The 15,087-nt window shown below is 44.6% G+C and overlaps 1 protein-coding gene across 4 annotated transcripts in view; it reads right to left on the bottom strand.

Annotated features, from left to right (window-relative positions):
• The window catches only part of FRMD5 (FERM domain containing 5), a 275,892-nt gene that overhangs the window by 57,989 nt on the left and 202,816 nt on the right, over positions 1-15,087 (bottom strand). Inside the window, exon 1 of one of the 4 annotated variants that reach the window (XM_032481333.1) lies at positions 140-865. The exons of the other annotated variants lie outside the window; for them this stretch is intronic. The gene's annotated coding sequence lies outside the window, so the exon portion shown is untranslated. Of the gene's footprint in view, positions 1-139; positions 866-15,087 lie in introns of those variants that run through there. 4 annotated transcript variants of the gene reach the window in all.

Here is a 15,087-nt window from a genome sequence, read left to right as displayed (position 1 = left end):
TTCAAGTCCCCAATTACCATTTACTTTCCATGGCTAAGTAGCACAAAATTCACTGCACTTTTGCCATGAACTAGATCCTCAGAAAATAAAGCTGGCAAGAATCATCAAATCCAATTCAGAGAAAGAGCTCCCTTCTCACCTCAGTTCTGCTGTCAGTGGCAGGGGGTCTGTTTCAGAACATTTCTCTTCTGGCCTCTAAGGTCTCTTGTCTAGGAGGTGGGCTGGGGCTGCCCCAGACCTCTGCCTGCTGCTGCCTCCTCCCTGTGTCTGTGCTCTGTAAGCTTCTCAGTCGGACTTGCTTCTTGGCTGTGGAGAGCAGCCTTCTCCTTTCTTTTTCCTGGCGAGGACCCAGCTGTGCCTCCGTCAGAGGGTGGAGATGGGATGTGTGCCCTAAGGACACGCCACACCAGGGAGGCAAGCCTTCAGTGTTCAGCTTTGAGCAGGGAGTTTGGGGCAGAGGGAAGGGAGGGAGTAAGGAAAGGCACATCCTGCGTGCGGCCTTTTGGGCAAGTTATTTCTCTCTGAGCCTCAGTTTCCTTCTGTGTAAATGATCTCATATCCACTTACAAGTCCAAAGTCTCTGATTCTGTTTTTAGTTGACCAGAGTAGTCACCCTCCAGGTCCATCTTGTCTTAAACGAGGATAAAAAGAAGTTTTTAAAAAGGGGTAATAAGGTAGCTTTTACAAGGTAGATGTTTATTAAGACATTTATCGCTAGTTTAAGTAATTTAAAAAAATCTCAGGGCCATTGCTCAAAGTAAATGGAAAGAGTAAACAGAATTCATTCAATTCTGGAAACTGCCTCTAGCAGGCCTGAGACAGAGAAAGCCATTATGTGAAGCTGTTATCCTGCTATGAGTGTGGTCATTTCACACTCCGTTGCGAGTGAAGGAAAAATCCTCTCCAATCCTCCAGTGCACACCTCCAGCCTCATACAGTGAAGACTGTGGTGGGATCTCCCCAGACTGGATCCTGAAGCTATGCCTCCCTCTGTCCTACCCTGGCTTACTGTTTCCTAGACCACATCCTGAATTTCTATATGGGAGGGCCTTATGGGTGACAGTCTGACTGGGGTTGGGGAGGGGAATGAACTTTGATTTGTGTGGCCCTGTATATAAGATTGAGAACTTGCCAACTGTCCAGTAAAGACGGGACAGAGAATGACAGATATGGGAAGGGGCTGATACAGTGTCCCCCTTCCAACCTCATCCTGCACCATCCTGAACTGCCCAGAGACAGAGCCTCTGAATGCTGAGGTAAAAGTCAAGGGGGTGCTTTGAGGTGAGTGCCCTCAGTTCCCTGAACTTGGCTTCCTGGGGATCCTCCCCGATATAATACATCAATGGCTGAGCAGCAACAGGCACCTCTTGGTCTGTGACTAATTTTTGGGCTTGAAAACATCTCTCCTGATGTGCACTAGGGATGGGGTGGAGCGACCGGCCGCCCAGGGAATCAGCTAAAACCATGGTCCAGGCCTCGTGGTGTGGCTGAGTGCAAACAGAGGCAGCAAGACTTCTGGATGTGTGCCCCCGCACCTCCAGCAGTTCTTGGGCCTGAAGAGGAGAGGTGAAGGGAGGTTAGGCGGGAGCCTTGAGCCCAGCAGTGCCCCTGAGGCCTCAGGCACATCCCTGTTATCTCTGCGCCTCTGCACAGCAAGGACACCAATACTGAGACCAAGAGTCCCCTGAGGGCTGCACAGCAAACTGGCTGAGATGTCACCACTGAAAAAAATTGTGCACGACTGCCACAAACTGAATATTGTGTTACTGGAAGGCCAAAAAGTGGATGACAAACCACTGGGAAAAACAGGGGACTCAAATATACATCTGCTGAGGGTCTCCCTTGAGCAAGGCACTGCCTGAGAGTTCTTATGGTGGCAGAGACATGGGATTGAGAGACATCTGAAAAAGTGACTTGGGAAAAGCCATCCCCTCTCCTCCAATCTCATGGCATCACTGCCTGCCGTACCTGTCCTACTGCCGCCTCTCCCGTGCTCACGCTCACTTCCCGCTCTGTTACCAGGAGAGATGGACGTGTGCTCCCAGTGTATGCACTTGTGCGTAGACCACTGCCTTGTACCTGATCCTCAGGAAGTGTTTGCTGATTGACTACTAAATGATACGACGAGGCTACCAGCTGAAGATTAGCACCAGCTCATCCTCCCTGATGAGGGCCTCTCTCCTGGGTCTTTCACCCCTAATATCCAGTGAGATCAGTGTAGGAAAGGAGAGAGAAGGGTCATGTTGTGGTGAGACTGTTCCTGGCAATGGAGTCCCAGTCTAAAGCAGAGTGGAACTTAACCCTAGATAGTCATTCCAGGATTGCTGTCCCAGGTACTACCTTTTGCCTGGTTTGCTGATTCTTACTCGCTAGGCTGCACCTGAGTGGGACACGGGGCTTCCAGCCTAAATGCCACTGGGCAGCAGAAAGTAGCCTGCAGTCCTAACTGGCTCCGAAATAACTGCTTAGCCACCCACACACAGTCACGGGAAAGGGAAACACAGCTCTGCTTCCAGGAAGGTCTCTAGCTGGGGCCCTGCCATTGGAAAGGGAATTAAAAGTTCGATACTAGAAAAGACTAATCATTGTATCTGTGTAATTATATTGATGTGACTCCCATAGCCAAGTTCCTTTCAGGGAGTTGATGTTGGAAAGCACTTCCATGCTCTTGGGCTCATGGGTAATAGGTAGGATATTTTTAATTTCTGGAAATTATCAGACACCTTCCTATGGGTAAATTCCACATGTCTTGAGGGATTTCCCCCTCCCCGTACACTTTTTTTGATGCATTGCCTGTCTTTCTAAAGTATTTCCTGACACCTGGCCAAGGTGCCACAGAATCTTCTTTGGGCTTCAGATCAAGGGTGATTAATGACATAGGATACCTGCCTTATCACGTCACAGGTCAGGTTACACAGGAAGTGACTCTGGGATGGAGTTTAGTATGCAGGATGTTTTTAAGGAGTGCTCTTGGGATTGATACCCATGGAAAGGAATGGAAGAAAGCCAGAGAGGCCCAAGGGAGAAGGTGAGCTGTGATGCAGGCCTAGTGTTGACTTGGCTGAATCACAGGGAGCTTTGGAGCTAGGATGGTCCTTCAGAGTTATTTCAAGTTGAGTCAAAATAGCTACCTCTGCCTGGAGCAGTCACTGGATGTGGACCACAGCCAACAGCACTCCCGGGGGATTGGGTGGGCCATCAGAGCCCCTTACATCACTCTCAGCACAAACCTAAAGTCATAAATACTGTTTCTTGACAGAAATGTGCAAAGAATTCTACAAGCATTCTCTCTAATGCTAACAATTCCATAAGAGAGGTTTCTATTAACCCCATTTTGCAAAAAGAGGAAAAAGGCTTAGTGGAGTTGAGTGACAGGCCTAAAAACAAACGACTAGTATGTGGGACTCAAATCCAGGCCCACCTTGCCCCAAAGTTCCCACTCCTTCCATTATGCTGAGCTCCTATCCTCTGATTTTCTCACAATGCCCCTGCAGAAGCAACCTACAGCTCCCTCCTTCTAGGCACTCTGGGTTGGACTTCTAATCCTCTGACTGCATGTCTAAATGCATAGCTAAGCCCACTGCTGGAATTCTTTTCTGAATCTTTAGCTCTCTTAGACTTGGGCACCACTGGCCTGCTTCAAGCAGAAAACCACCCCTGCTGGAAAAAGCACAGATGCTGGGGTTTTCCATGAGGATACACAAAGCGGCCAATCCTTAAAACCTAAAAGGAAACCAGTAACTTAGTCAACAAATATTGAAGATGATGAATAAGAAACAAGCAGCATTTAAAGCCAGATTTCTTCTTACATTTTTTTCCTTTTAGGTTTCTTTTGGATCAGAACATTTCCAAATCTCTACATCCTGGAGATTATAGAGATTAGCTGGTAACCAATCCCAAATCCCCTAGACTGGGGAGCTGGGGCAGGGTCTGGGTGTAACACGAGAGGTCATATGCACTCTTTCTATACCCTCAAAGGCTGTTATCAGTCTTGGTCTTCCTTGGTATACTTGATACCCTTAATGGTTTTTTTTAATTAAAACTAACTTTTTAAGAATTTATTTATTTTTTTTTTAGGGGAAAGTAATTAGGTTTATCTATTTATTTTTAGAGGAAGTATTGGGGATTGAACCCAGGACCTTGTGTATGCTAAGAATGCACTCTACCACTAGAGCTATACCCTCCCCTCGATACCCTTAATCTTTAACGTGACATGTAGACGCCAGAGGTAGTCATCAGCTCATGACAAGAAAAGCTGCTGCCTCAGCAAAACAACACATCCTTGGCAAGTTTACTTGGCCCTGTGGGTCTTTCTCCCCACGTAGAGTGTCTTATATGTTGTTCTCTGGGATACTCTTTTTAATTCATCAAAGGTGCTAACTTAGAAAAGCAGGTGACATCAGACTGTGTAAGACACACAGTCAACAGAATGGGCTCTGGAGCAGCCCCCTCAGCGTGTTTAAGTCCTCCCTGCACTTTGAGTAAGAATTCTTTTGAGGCCGTATTACTTATACCTATTCTCTCTGCTCAGGAAGACTCCAGAGATGAAGGGTGATGGGGTGATTCCCTCAATTTTCCATTAAGTAGAGGTCAACCTTTTTTGAGGGGTGGGCAAGAAATTCTTACAAATTACAGTGTGGTGATATATGTCATAACAGAGGTATGTACGAGGTACAGGGATAGCGTGATGGAATGAGACTACCAGAAAAAGCTCACCAAGGAAGGGATTTACAAACTGAATCAAACGATGCAAAGAGCCTGGAGTGGGAGAATCACAGAGGGAACAGCATCTGCAGAGCAGGGCGTGTTGGAGGAATTTCACCCAACTGCCATGGTACAAGGAGGTCTACTGCAGGAGATCCAGATCAGCAAGGAGAGGAGACAAGGGCTAGGTGGGGAATGGCCACATGGGCCATGCTAAGGGCTTTATTCTGTCGGTGATGGCAAGAGGTAGAAAGATTTTAAGTGGGAGTAAGACATGAGTAGAAGATGGTAAGACTAGAAGCAGGAAGACCAGTTGGAAAAAATCACTAACAATCCAAATCAGCTTTGATGGACATGCAAACTAAGGTAATGGCGATGAGGATTAAAATGGGATCAACTAAATAAATATTTAGGTGACAGAATAAACAGTGTTTCAATGGCCAATTTGAAGAGAGGCATGAATGAGAAGTAGAAATGGAGGACAATTTCCACAATTTCAGTGCAGCAAGGAGGCTGGGAGAATAGGTTGAAAAGCTATCTTTAAATTGAGCATTATCATGAGGACTTTGGTGAATGAGTCATTAATTCTTTCAAGGCTCCAACTATTGAATTAATTAAGGAAATAATTAAGATTCCCTAGATCGGTCATTACATTGATTTATTTTTAGAGCACACTGTTTTTGGCAAATCCTATCTTTTAAAAAAATGTTTGCTAGAATACATTTCCTTCTTATAGGTACTACGGCTGAATTCAATTATCAAGGCATAGAAATCATGTTTGTATAAATAGAGACTTGTACATTTCTTGAAAGTTAGTTTTAGATACTCTTCTCTCACCTGCTAGAGCATCCTGGGCATACCTTCTCTCTCAGTATGCTGTGATGATCTACTCATTTGTCATGGAGGTAGGGTGGGTGGGACAGGAACCCTGTCTTAATCCTTTTGGTAAGCCTAATCCTTAACACATAGCAGGCACTCAAGAAATAAAAACTGTCAACGTAAAAGTAGTAAAGTATATCTAACAAATCCCATTCCAAGTGTCCTTTCCCCAGACTGGCCAGCAGAACTGAAACTAATTCTGCACAAAAAACTATGGGGAAGCTCCTGTTGACCCAGCAGCTGAGTCCCAGCACTAACTTCGAGTCGTATATTGGTGACCACTTTCACATCAACAAGAGCCAATTCCAGGCTCAGGAAATACAATACATCTGAAGATTTAGCTCATCCACAGGAGCTCTGGAAGTAACATTTTTTCACCTTTAAGATTCTTATTCAAGCAATATATTAAGAGAATTACTGGTGCTCATATTTACTGTCAAATTAGCCATGACAGCTGCAAAATGTTTTCACTTTACATTGAATCTCAGAAGCTTCACTGGCATTTTTTCTAACTCAGGGATACTGTTAGGAAAAAGCCAGGGTGGCTGGCAGAGGGGTGGAGGGCAAGGGAGGGAGAGGATGTTTCATCTTTGGTTCTTCTAAGTTGAATTAAATATTTTAAATCCATCATCTCTGATTTGTCATTAGGGGATTTGTCCGTATGCTTTTTACAAATTACAGCTGCTAGGAATTCACAATTTAAGAACTTGTGAAGGTCAAGAATATGGTATTTCAACTAATGTCTGAAATGATAGCCTCAAAGACAAGAGTCCCTTATACCTGCCCCCTCCCTCTTCTAGAGCAATGTAGTATGAGAGCTACTCCTGAGAAGGAGACATTTCCAAATGCAGCAACACAGAAACTCATTGTAAGTTTTAACAACTTGCTTTTCAGAGTCTATGGGGCTTTAACAATCTAAATTTAGCTCTCCTTAATGGAACAGCTTTGCTTTAGAAAACAGATTTTTGTCAAGGGCTTTATAGGCCTGTTGTCCCCCAAATTCATTTAACCTTACTCATTTAGAACAATGGAAGGGGGAAAGGGCCAGGAGACGGCCAGGATAACTTAGCAGTGTCTTAATTTTAAATGTTTACAGTGAAATTAAATTGTTGTTACTTTCAATGACAATATAGATAAAAGTTAAAATGTAAATGAGTCGTGAGTAATTAGGTACTCATAATCATTACACACAATACACTTTCCTGAATAATAGTGTTCCATAAGACAGAAGGTACTTTAATATTTAAGGATTAAATGTGAAGTTCTTGATATTTCACAATACTTTTTATTCACCTCTGTACTGGGTAGAATGGTGTTCCCTGCAAAATTCATGTCTACCTTGGAAACTCAGAATGCAGCCTGATTTGGAAATAAGATCTTCACAGAAGATTAGTTAAGATGAGGTCATCCTGGATCAGGGTGGGCCCTAAAGCCAACAGTTAGTGAACTTGTAAGAAGGCCATGTGGAGACATACACACAGAAGAGCCACATGAGGATGGAAGCAGAGTCGGCAGTAACCACTAGAACCTAGGAAGAGGCAAGCTTCTTTCCCAGAGCCTTGAAAGGGAGCATGCCCCGCTGATACCTTAACCCCCAACTCTGTCTCTAGAGCTGTGAGAAAATAAACTTCTGTTGTTTCAAGCCACTCAGTTTGTGATTATTTGTTATAGCAGTCCTAGGAGACTAATACGACTCTTTCAGGGTCCAGTCCTTTTGGCACTGAATGAGGCCCTGTCTTATTTAATGTTTTCATGTATACATTTATTTATAGTTTCATGTGCATATGGAATTTCAACTAATATCTGGAATGAGAGTCTCAAAGTCAAATTTGAATAATATTTAAATTCCCCCAGCACACGGCTGTGCACCAAACTAAACGCTCAATAAAACAAGAATTTATTTGTACCGTTTTAAAAAGGAGATGCTACCTGGAAAAGATATAAGCGTTATTCAGAAGTTTTGATGTTTTTGAGTCTGTCCCAGACATGCATAGTCAAGGGTCAGCCAGAAATTTGGGCAGAATTTATGCGCAGAATTTGCCTCTCTCCTTTTTGGGATTTTCCTCCTTACTTTGCAGCTGCTGTGTTTGTCCCAAACTCTGACCTCTGTGGGTTTGATAGAAACGTGGGTTTCTGTGAGTTTTCACTGCTGTACATGACACCATACAGGACATGCCCTCAAGCTAAAAGCCATGAAAGAACGGGAAGCCTGCCCACTGCTATTTCCTCCTCCCAAGAGTAGACCCTCCTGCAGTTCCTGCTCCTTTCTAATCGTGCTCCAGTGGTGTGGGAGGGCTGAGTTTATATTTTGTCCAGCATTTATAGCTGTTGTCTGTGGAGAGTTGGTTCAATAGGAAGTCCTTGGCCATTAAAGGAAGCAGAAACTTCCTTCACTAAAAATTTTGATGCCATTTTTTTCTATAATAAAAATTTTTCCTGAACACAAAGAACTAGAAAGAGTACCTCACAAAAGCCAAAGTCATAGTCACTTGTAAGCAGAGGGGAAGTGATTTAAATGGCTACTCACGAAGTCTCAATTTAGTTGTTTTAAAATATACATAAAGTATCAGTAGGAAGGAAGAGGGTACTGGAAACCGAGCCTTTTGCTGCCTACCACGCTCCCATGCTGTGCTCACTGTGAGGATGCTGGTCCATAAAAACATTCAGCCTCTCGACCACATGCAGCCAACTCCACAGCCTTTGGGAATACTTCTTAGGGAATGGAGGAAGGGGTACACAACACGACAGAGAGCAAAATTTCCCCCAAATGACTTTCTAAACATCTTCCTCCAAGTCTCACTTCCTCAGACAGCTACCCAAATCTCTCCCCATCTCAGCCTCCCTCTTCCAGTCCCATCCAGCCCCCTTGCTCTCCTCCCTTCTCTCTCTCTTCTAAGGCAAAGCTCTCGACTGCTTCAAATCTGCAGCTCCACTGAGTTCTCTGCTCACCACAATGAAGGCAGCACAGTTGAGCCATTCAGCCGCAGGACTCTTTTCCTTGCTGTGGGATGGGGTGTGGATAGGTGTGTGGGTGTGTAGTATGACCAGAAATAGTTATCATTTAATAGCTTTCTCCTGTCATAGTTCCATATTCATACACATGCAGAAATAACAGGAAGGAAAGGGGTGCGGTCCAGGATGGCAGAGTCTGAGCTAACCATGTGCCAGGCACTTCATTTACACACATTATTTCTACTCCTCTCCATTTTTCAGATGAGGAACTTCAGGCTTAGAGCCACTGTTCATTCTCTTCCACCCCAGCACACAGCCTCTGGAATGTCACTAACATTAATGTAAAATGCAGCAGAAAACATGAAAGATACGTCTGGGAGTCACTGGGATGAGGAAAAGAGAGTAGAAGCTGGGTTGTCTGGTGTGGGGGAGGGAAGGCCTGGGGGCTGGGGTGGTGGAGGGAAAAGGTCCTAAAAGAAGAATTTCGCTGGTGGTGGTCACACAGCCCCCTCTCTGTTCCTCAAACTCTACCAGCTCATTTGTAAAGATAGAGACACTGTGAATGGTGACTTGGTTAATTTATTTACTAAAGCTAATTAAAGCAGATACTTAGGAAGTCTCACAGGCAATTTCAGTCTTTAAAACACTGAATGACACCAATTCAAACAGTAAACTACTTATCTAGGTTCACCCATAAGCTAGAGTACTAGCTTTAAATTTATAAATACCTTGCCAGTTTGGGGTAAACTGGTCACCAAAAACATATCTGTAGAAGTGATTGATTTTAAAGTTTTCACTTGAGTAGAATTTCACAAATACTGGTACTTAAGTGACTTTTGTTTTATTGTATGGTATCCTTTAAAATCTAAATTTCCTGGCATAAATGTCTTGAATGATTCATTTTTAGCAAGTATTACACAGGGACAGCTGCTGGATATTTACCTTGGATCTAAGAGTATGTGTGAAGAATATCAGCTAGGAAACATACCATTGGTGGATTACAAAAAGCCACGCGTGGCTACAAACATTTCCATTTATACTGTGTTCTAAACACCGTATATTTAGAAGCTGTCATCTCAATTTCACGCTGATGATTTTGAGTTAGGCAGGAACTGACAGTTAAAACTGCCTTCCTATTGGGTTTAGGTGTTGTTTCATAAGAAGCAACTTACCAAAGACAACCTATTTGAGATTTAAAGTTTTGATTTTAAAACGATGGCTTTTATGATCTCTGGTTTTCAGGTTTTCAAGGAATAAGGAAGGCAGGAAAAACAAAAAGAAGAATGAACCAATGATGAAAGAAGATGGAGAAGGAGGCAAGGGAATGGGGAAGCTGAACCACTGATGGAAGGATTCAGAAAGCAAAGGCAGGAAGGAGAAACTTCACAGCCAGGGGAAAGCACAGCCGCACAGTATGTCAGGTAGAGGGTGTGGTCCTGGGGAAGTTTAAGTTCTCATAAATTAAATTTTCCTTGTGGATGAGGCAGAGGCAGCTGCGATACCTAAAAATTGAGACAGAACTCAAACTCAACCACATTGCAAGCACTTAAAACCTTTCACCCAAGCTGTTAGCAAAGGCAAAAAAGTAGCCAGGCCGATGCTTTCTAAACAGCTATTCTTGCATTTATTCTCCTGCAGGTGGAGATGCCAAATAAGAGAGGCGGGGAGGGAAGGGGGAAGAAAGCTCACGCTGACTGAATGCTAACTATGTGCCAGGTCCTGTGTTAAGCATTTAGGTGTATTCCTTCATCTTCACCGCAACCTTATGAGACAGGCACTATTAGCAAGCCTGCTTACCAGACAGGGAAGCTCAAACACAGGGAAGGGTGGTAACGTGATTATTATTACACAGTCAGCGACTGAGCTGGGAGTTGAAACCAGGCAGTTTAACTATAGAACCCAAATACATAATCCCTGTGCCATATGGCGTTTTCCAAAATAACCAAAAACTGGCTGACAGGATAAAAGGGACTGAAAGTGTGTGGTACCTGGCTGCTACCTGGGACATCCGTTAGGACATCATGGTAGAAGTCCTGAGTCCTCTTGGGTGTTGGCCACTGCCATCCACCATTATTTTAAAGTTGGGGAAAAAAGAAACCTACTGGAAGCTATCTTTTCTTCTAAATTGAGATATGAAAAAGTTCAAGAATGAAAATGAAAAATGCTCAAATTTTTGACACATTCACTTCATTATATTAAAATTTCTACAAAATGTCAAATACTCCTTGAGGGGAACATTTCAGTAATTTGGCGGTTGACTCATGTAGCAATTAGGAGCCTAACTTCTAAAGCAGTTTCCATAAAGAGGGTGTAATTTTTTTCATAGTATGTATAAATACACACACATACCAATACTCTCATAAGATGTCTTCAAGCCAAGTTTCCATTTCTTTCAGGCTCTATTTATATGCAAGCAGTTCTAAGAAGTCTCAGGAAAGGACAGGCCTGACACTGTCCCCTCACTAACATCCCTCAGAGCAAGAGTCCTCGTCCATTTTTCAGGCATGACCCACTTTAAGGGTTCAGACACTGTGATGATGAGTCACATGTGTACCTTCTAAGGACCTAGACGGGCTGCAAATGAGGTGAAATGAAAATGGCTAAAACGTCCAGAGTCAGCCACCTTAGTCTCGTTCCTATTTGTCATCTGTCCACAGATCATTAGGTTCAAATCACATTTTTGTGAATAAATATCTACAATTCAGGGGCCTCTTTTTTGGGAGATTTCTCCTGCTTCACAGCCATACAGGCCAAAAGCAGTAGCAAGGAGGGTACAGGGCTCCACTGGTCCAGAGGCAAAGCCCTAAGGGAAGAACTCAGTACGGCTCACAGATGGGGACACCACAGGCACTGAGCTTACCTCTGCGTGCCTGTGGGCACGACTCAGACAGGCCTTGCAAAGCCCCCACCAGTCTCCTGACACCCACCACCACTGCCAGCTCCTTACTCACTGCCTTCCCCTCAGTCCCAACCCCTAACATCTACACACATGGTCCCCTTCCAACATGGCCCTTCCACCCCTCTTCTCAACTAGTGTCAAGGCCCTCCTAACTTTCCACCCAGTGCTATAACTGTTCATACATATATTCTGTTTCCTACTAGACTATAAGCTGCCTTTAGCAGGGCCCACGTCCAATTCCCGTTTCTGGAACTCATGGAGCCTTGCCCGCTAGATGTTCAACAAATACTGAATTAAACACATGGTTCTAAAATCCAGTCTTTGAAAACTGAGAAGCCATATGCAGCTCAGTGGAACCCACAGCACCGGACGGGCACCACTGGAGCCTGAGAACGCTCACTCCTTGGAAAACGCTGCAGCTGCTGGGTTATCACACGCTAGTGGTGTTTTCTGTAAGTCTGCTCTGTGTACTCACCAGGGTCCCAAAGGTGAAGCAGGCCGATTAGGCAATGACTGTTTAAACACACATTAATCATGCATTAGCAGTCCTATGTTGAATAGCATGATACAGAGGAAAATACCTTGGACACAAGGCATCCATTACAGACAGAAGTGATTGCTCACATCCTACCGTGTACATATTTGGAGAGTAAGTGCACTTCAGGGAGCTCTGCTTACTTAAAAAAAAAAAAAAAGGATGAAAGAAGAAACGAATACATTTGCATGCTACATGGAGACCACAGCCCGGCAGGGAGCACTTGTCAGGGAGCCAGGGCTTTGGAACTTCATACTGGCCATCGTGATGGATGAGCTGCTCAACGCAAGGATGCCTCGGTGTCTCTGCTTCCTTCTTCCTCCTGGCATGCAGGAGGGTAGGAGGCTGTCTTACACTGCAGGTCTGATTACCAACACCACAAGCCCACAGCTCAGGGTCTCAGCCTTCCCAGCTGAGGAAATAGCAGTTGGTGCAGCTTCTGAAGAAACCCACTCAAATGTCAGTTTTAGAGGCCCCATGTGCTTGAAGTGCCTCTGCAGAACAGGGAGGCTGGAGGGGTGAGAGCGGGAGGAGCATGTGACTGAGGAGAAACCCGTCCTCCTTGAATGAGATCCCACACCTACTCCCATTCTCTGCAAGAAAAGGGGGAGCAGGTCACAGTCTGAGAGGGAAAATTGGCTTCACCTTTTAAAACATGCATCCACACAGGGGAACCCCCACACCTGAACTACTCTAGGGTGGAAGCAGACGACAGGCCCCTGGGGATGATGGACCTGCACCCTCTCTCTGGCATGCTTGCACACACACACACTCCTCCCGGCAGGGTCACATCGAGAGAGGCATCAACTGAGCTCCTTAACCTGTTACACGCAGCTCCTAAATGACACAGGCAGAGGCCAAGTACTCCCATTCGATGAATCCGAGTCCCCCGAGTGAGGTCAGCTTGGGAGCTGGCAACCTGAGATGATAAAGAGATTGCAAACAAAGCACATCTGGGACATCCTTACCAGCCACAGCAATCTTCAGAGTCTCAAATGGTTTCCTCCAGCTGCCTTGCTCAGCTGTTTTAATAACCAGAGAGGGAAGCTGGGTGCCCAACAGAATGAATGCTCCCCTAACCATCTTTCTGGTACTTAGATTACGGCAAAGTGACGCTGACTGTGAACAAGAGAGATGTGTACCCTACAATATAATGCTATTCATATACACAGAGGTTGATTACTCTTGGCTTCTTTCCTTTAAACATTGTAGGAGATGAAATAAAATTCAGGTGGGGCAGTCTGGAGATCTACAGAGGAAAAGCACTTAACAGTGTATAGCATTACAGTTACATGTAGAAGAGTGAATAAGAAAAAAGACTAGAAGGAAATGAGAAAATTCTAATATTAGTGTATTAAGATGCTTTTCTCACAATTTCTAATTAAGATGTTGAGGTTGAGGGCTTTTCTCACAATTTCTAAATGTTCCATGATGTGATTATTTTTTGTGATGAAAAATATTTAAAGTAAAATAATTCATGGTGCTCTTAGACTTCTGGTTAAGAAATTTGTGCTCTGGATAATTAAAATAGATGACTGAATTCTCTACAAACCAGATGACATAATGCGTGTGAAAGCACCTCAGACACAGGAAGGGGTATAAATTTATTAGCTATCATTGCCCCTCAGTGCTTTTGGATATTAGACTGCCATATCAGAGAACTATTTAGAAGAGCTCTTGTTTGTTATGATGAATGATATTCAGGAGGGATCACTCAAATGCCATCAACCAAAAACATCCTTCCACTAAAAAAGGGCTTCCCCATTATCTCTTTGAAAAAAAAATCTAACCCATGACAAATTCTATTATGGCCAGGCCTCTCTCCCATCTTGGGGGAAAGCTACCCTGTGAGGGGGGAACATTCTTCCAGGCCCAAGGCTGCATGTAGATCTGTCTGTGTGAGTGGTTTGGAGTTGCCATGTGGTCAGACTGCCACAGAGTGTCCCATCCAAGATGACCAAGTGGCTCTTGCAGGAGGAGTTGGCTCAAACAACGATCTGCTCAGCACAGTGAGCCACCTCCTCCCCAGGTGGGAAAATTGGAGCTACCCCATCCTTACTCTCTACCATATTCCACATCAGCAAATGCTGCATGAAATACACATTCCAAACACATTTGATCTGGAAATCAGAGCAACACCAGTATCTGTGCTCAGGGCTAATGCTCTATTATATGGATTATAGTCAACTGGAATAAAATGAATATTCACCACCACAACTCAATTGTTCTTTATCCAGTTTTTAATGAGATTCCGCCCAGTGTCACAGCAGTACTTATGTAATTACTCTATATAACTCTGGCAGCAAGGAGGGAATGAAATCTCCTTATCAGGGTATTGCAAACCAATAACACCTCAGCAGATTGTTTCTCTCAGGGCACTGCTGCATTCTGGATAGTCACGCAGAGGGAACGCCTGGGTGACCCAGGCTCCAGCACTGCAGAAGAGCTTTCAGGGATGAGGACTGTGAAATTTCTCAAGAAAACATTATATGAAAAGAAAAGCAGCCTGCAACTTCTAAGCTGTGTCCTCTTTCATCAGGATGGCCAAAGGGACACGTGTGGCAGGGGTGTCTCCGCTGGAGGCAGCTTTGCTGGAACCTGGGACAACCCATCAGGGAAGGGTAACAGCAGGGAAAGATGAGGATGGAGTTGAAAAATAGCATAGTGGCTTCCTTGGGGAAAACTGTAGGTCAGCAGAAAGCAGAATAAAGGAAAAAAGTGCTGCTGAGAAGCAGGTTCAATCTGACCTTGGGAAGTTATTTCAATCAGGAAGGTGGGCCTCTGCTGCTGGAACCCCAGAAGCCAGGGCATAGACCTGGAAAAGTTCCGCTGAGGCCTTGTCCTGAGATCTCAGAGGGCACTTTCTTCTCTACCTGCAGTTCTGCTCCAGGCTGTGAGAGGAGGAAGCTCAGAGCTGTCCCCAGGGGCAGCATGAACTCCAAGATCACAGCCCAGGACTTGCCCACCAGGCCTGTGCATGAAGGAATTCAGTCGAGAGGACCAACAGTACAGTCTTAGTATCTGCTAAGGAGTTCTCAGTGTGTTCCCGGGGAAGGAAACTCCACTGAGCCTGCCAAGGTAGAGTTTTGGGGAGGGGACAGGACCGTGCTTTACAAAG

Source organism: Camelus ferus, chromosome 6 (genome assembly GCF_009834535.1).
Source record: "Camelus ferus isolate YT-003-E chromosome 6, BCGSAC_Cfer_1.0, whole genome shotgun sequence".
NCBI classification, from domain to species: Eukaryota; Metazoa; Chordata; class Mammalia; order Artiodactyla; family Camelidae; genus Camelus; species Camelus ferus.
Note: the sequence above shows the minus strand (reverse complement) of the source record. Positions and strands in the feature narration are given on the sequence as shown.